This window comes from Bombus flavifrons, unplaced genomic scaffold, assembly GCF_040668555.2.
Source record: "Bombus flavifrons isolate JBK064 unplaced genomic scaffold, iyBomFlav1_principal scaffold0160, whole genome shotgun sequence".
NCBI lineage: Eukaryota > Metazoa > Arthropoda > Insecta > Hymenoptera > Apidae > Bombus > Bombus flavifrons.
The window spans coordinates 40,164-45,601 of NW_027184905.1; the positions used below are offsets into that span (position 1 = coordinate 40,164).

General features: G+C 40.0%; 1 pseudogene; it reads left to right on the plus strand.

Moving 5' to 3' along the window:
• The first annotated feature begins 4,450 nt into the window (after nucleotides 1–4,450).
• LOC138189539 (smad nuclear interacting protein 1 pseudogene) lies at nucleotides 4,451–5,438 on the plus strand (annotated as a pseudogene).

The following is a 5,438-nucleotide window of genomic DNA, read 5'->3' on the forward strand; positions in this document are numbered from 1 at the left end:
GGAAATATATATATTTATATATAATAACAATTTGTTTACTTTATTTACCCAGACCTGTTAAATAATAAATTTGATATTGTATATGCAATTTTATTACAGTATTTGCACATTAGTATAGACAAGTATATATAAAATATAAAAAATTCATACAATACAATTATTTTCTTAGTAATATATTCCCTATTACGATGTTGAAGATATTTACAGAATCTGGTTTACTTTTACTTCAAAGTTATAAAGTTTGTAGGGGAAGGAACTAATAAAGAAATAGTCTTTGACTTTTGCTTCCTTGCCGTGCTCCCTCCCTGTCGTTCCTCCCCCTCTTCTGCTACTCTTCTCTTCACTATTATCGCTTTCAATTCTGCAAGTCCTTCTCCAGTCTCATTTAGTGTTTCTACCATGTTCCTTGCTCCTCCTGTTATCTCACATTCCTCTAATATGTGTCTCAAGTTCCCCTCTCCTTTCTTGCATAATCTGCATCCTCTTTCTCCCTCCTCTTTCCAGTGTTCCCTTGCCCTGGTTTCGTTACCACATCTAAATCTTGCTACCATACTTCTGGCCTTCCATTTCATCTTTCCTTCTAGATACTTTGGTAGCCCTTCTTTTGCTATGTTTCTGAAATATCTGTTGTACTTAGCTTCCCTTATCCTTTTCTCCCTCTCCTCTGTTTCTCTCTTCCCACTTTCTTCTATGATTTGGTTAGCTGTCTTCCTTTCTTGTCTATCTCATTCCTCCACTTGTGTCCTCCCCTCTCTCGCCTCCTCTAACCTCATCTTTCTTTTCCTTGCTCTTGTCCCTTCATGACCCTTTCCCCAATTCTTTTCCCTCTCCTTTATACACTCCTTTACTAATTCCTTCTTCGATTCTAAGGCTTTCTCCTCATACCTTACTGCTCTTTTCAGCGCCTTTTCTCTTATTTCCTCTATCTTGCACTCCTCTCTCAGAATGTAATTTGGCGTTGTTGTGGCTAAGCCTAGAATCCATCTCACGTATCTCCCTTTTATCCTGTCCAGTCTCTCCTCTACGTTCCATCCCCACACCTCCGCTCCAAACAGCGCTACACTCTCTACCAGTGCTCCAAACATCCTCATTCTCCTCTTGTAGCCCCTTTTAAATATCCTTTCTCCTACGCTCCATGTCTTCTTTATCGCAATTGGTGCCCTCTTTTTTCTGTCTTGAATATGCTTCTCGTCACTCCCATTTTTCTGCAGTATGTACCCTAAATACCTTATTTCGTCCACTTCTTCTAGTTCTTGCTCACCCCATCTCCATTTCCTTTGTCTCCTATTGTTCCTTTTCTTTTCAAACACTACTACTTTTGTCTTTTCCGTGCTCAATTAAAGTTCCACTTCCATTAGGAATGTTTTAAATCTCTTCATCATTTCCTTTAACTCCTCTTGTCTGTCCGCTATCAATACAATGTCAACTGCATATGATAGTGAGCATACCTTTCTGTCTGCTACCACTATACCTCCTACTTGACCTTTCCTTATTTCCTCTTCCAGCCCTGCCACATAGACGTTGAATAGTGTCGGGCTCAGCGTCCACCCTTGACTCACTCCACTCACTGTCCAAAACTCTTTTGTGTTATGGTTCCTGATCCTCACTACGTTCTTTGTCTCCTCGTATATCTTCTCTATCCTTATGGTTAACTTCTCGTTAACCTCCATTCTCTTCATTATCTCCCCCAGCTTCTTCCTGTCGACCCTATCAAACGCTGTCTTTAAATCCGCGAAGCATGCATATAGCTTCCCTCTTTCTCCGTTCAATTGTTTGTCTATTATATGGTTCAATACGTACACTGCGTCTATTACTCCTCTTCCTTTCCTAAGCCCAAATTGGCCCTCTCCCAGCTTGTCTTCGATCTCCACCTTCAGCAGCTCGTCCAGAATTCCTGCATAAATCTTATATGCCGTGACCATTAACGTGACCCCTCTGTAGCTCTTCACTGCTCCCTTGTCTCCCCTCTTGTAAATCGGACATATTACGCCTTTTCTCCAGTCTTCAGGCATCCCCACTCCGTTCCATACTTTCCTTCACATCTCCCATAACGCCTCCCCCACTTCCTTTGGCACATACTTCCATACCTCGTTTTCCAAACAATCTCGCCCTGTTGCTTTTTTCTCTTTCAAGTTCCTTGTTTGGAATATCACCTCTTCCTTCTCTATGTTGTCTTCTCTCTCCTCCTTTGATTCCTCCTCCGCTCTCCGCCCTTCTGTTTTTCTGTCCTCTTTACTCTCTGTCCCCTCTAACATTTCCATAAAATAACTTTTCTACTCCTCTTCCCTTATTTCTTCGTCTATAACCTCTCTTCTGCTTCTATATTTATTTATGTATATCCATGTTTCTTGCTCTGTTTTGATCGTGTTGATTTTCTCCATTTTTTCCTCTTCCTGCTTCTCCTTTCTTTGTTTACACCACTGTTTAAACGGCTTCTTCTCCTCTATGAATTCTTCTCTGCCGCATTTCCATTTCCTAAATTTTGTCATTTTCCTTCTTATCTCCCTTTACCTCTCTTTCCACTCCTTGTCGTACCATACCTTTTCTACTATGCTCCATTTCCTTATCCTTACTCTCTTCTTTGGTATTGCCTCGTTTATCTTCTTCTTGATTTCTGTCCACATTTCCTCTACTGTTCCACCCCTGCTTGCCCAGTTTTTTCACTCCTCTAAATATCTTCCCACACTTTCTTTTGTCCATTCCCTTCTTTCCTTCTCTTCTTCTTTTCTTTCCTCATCTCTTTGCAACTCTGGTCCCCCTAATCCTATTTCTAACGGCATGTCGTCTGACTCTACTCTTTTTCCTACCTTTATGTCTGTTATTTCTTCGATCGCTTCCTGATTGCCAATCACGTAGTTTATTACCGATTTTCCCCTCTCCCCCACATAGGTCCACTCATATCCTTCTTTGTCTGGACCATTAATTTTCGTCCAGCCTCTTTCATCCAGCAAACTTAATAGCGTCCTACCTTCCGTATTTATTGTCTTGTCTTTTGATCTCCTGCTTTTTGCTTTTCCTAGTCCCTCGTTTATCAGCCCTCGCTCCTCTCCCGTTCTTGCATTCCAATCTCCTCCTATGATCGTCACTTCCTTTTCCCTTCCCTCTACATTTTCCTCTATTTCATTCCATGTCCTTTTCGTGTCGCAATTATAAACCACCACTATTCTATAGGTCCTCTCCTTGTACCTTATTTTTCTTTCTACTATGTCATCAGTTATTTCCTTATACTCTATTTCCTTCAGATTTTTGTTTACGCCTGTTATTATACCACCATTTGCCCTTCCCTTTTTCCCTTCTCTCCTTGCTGCAGTGCATTTCCAGTCGTATTCCTTGGGTAGTCTATGTTTTACCCTTTCCCATTTGCTTTCCTCTGTCCATGTTTCCGTGCGGCCGATTACGTCAAATGTCCTCAAATATTCCCATACCTCTTTCTCCTTGTTCATTATCCCTGCTACGTTCCAGAAGCAGTACCCCTTTATGTACCCCGCCCCCCGTATCTATCTCCTTATCTCATCCTCTCGACCCTCGCCTTCTTTCTTCTTCTAGATTCTCCTCGCTTTCATTCCACCTATACCATTTGTCTTCTGTTTTCAGCTTCTTATAACCTATTGTATTACCTTATATAGTGTAACCTTGTAACGTATTGTATTACGTTTTATAGTATAACGTTATTTAGTATAACGTTATAACGTATTACATTATATACTGTTACGCTATGACGTATTACGTTATATAGTATAACGTTATAACGTAACACGTGATATGGTATAACGTTATATGGTGTAACGTTATAGCATATTACGTTATATAATATAAATAATTTATGTATACATTTACTGCCTCCTGGCATCCTTTGGCGCATCAGGAGCTCGGATTTCAGAGCGTCCGACCCGAGTTTCGTCCCGTTTGACAGCGAACCCATAGGCACCTGGACCAATCGTGATTCCCATAAACTCCCTGTTTTTAAAATGGGTATAAAACCATCATTAAAAAAATTACGCGTGTAACAGCTGTTATTTTTTGTTATTACTGATTTTGTTCGACTCACATGCTTCTGTTTATGTCTCGGACACGTTCTATCCTGTCTGGGAGTCCCGGATGTGCAGTTCCGAAACAGGTGGTGGGGAGAGCATGATGGCCGAAACTCAACGGCTGGTGGGGAGAAGCGGCATTATACTATGGCTAGTCTTTAACAGACCTTCGTACCGTGAAGGTGCTGTGTTTCAGTCTCCACAAGTACAAGTGCTAAATAACACTAACGCTCGATCGAGGTTCGGTTAATCTATTAAACAAATCCGCAACATACTGGGACAGTCATTGACAGACCATCGTACCGTTCGGGTGAAGCGTTTCAGTCTCAACAAGCGCAAGTAAAGTGCTAAATAACACTAACACTCGATTGAGGATAGGTTAAACTATTAAACCTCCACCACGTTGAGCGTTGTCATTCGAGGTACGCGATAACGTCCGATTGGTTTGATTTGTCCGGTTGCTATTTAATCGAATTCGCAACAAGATCCCTACAATGAGTAGAAATAACTACAAAGAAGTACGAGTAAAGAGAGAACGTTCGCCAGAATGGAGTAAACCTATTGTTAGTGCGAAACGCAAGCCAAAACAGGAAAAAGAAAAACCAAATTTCGAATTGTCTGGAAAACTAACAGAAGATACAAACACTGTAAATGGTGTGGTTATTAAATATTCCGAACCTGCAGATGCGAGAAAACCTAAACGAAGATGGAGGTTATATCCGTTCAAGGAAGAGAAAGCATTGCCTATCTTGTATGTTCATAGACACTCAGCTTATTTAATGGGTAGAGATCGCAAAATTGCGGATATTCCCTTGGATCACCCTTTATGCTCCAAGCAGCATGCGGTTCTACAATATCGTTTAGTACCTTTTCAAAAAGAAGGTGGAGGCGAAGGGAAAAGAATTTGCCCTTATCTTATAGACCTAGAGTCTGCAAATGGCACATTTGTAAATAATGTAAAATTAGAACCGAGAAGATATCACGAATTATTAGAACGGGATGTAATCCGTTTTGGATACAGCACCAGAGAATATGTTGTATTACACGAACATAGTCAAGATGATTCGTCGGATGATTAACTATTACAAGTACAACTGCTGCTCGTTCTACTGCGTATGTACTATTGTATTTTATAAATCATAATATTTCTCAAACATTTTACCTTTTTCAGTAGTTTATTCATTTATATGTTTTATTTCAGGATATTAGTTGGAAGAAGGTTCGAGAAAGAAGTTATGACACATAATCACATAGCTATATAGGTATCGTCTACCACTATAGCTAAGGCTAATTTGTGATTATCCTTAAATTGTACAGTGTAAGATATTAACTGGACTCATGTACATAATATTTTTTACATTTTATATAACTAGAAATGTAACTTAATTCTAATAAGTCACTTTTGAC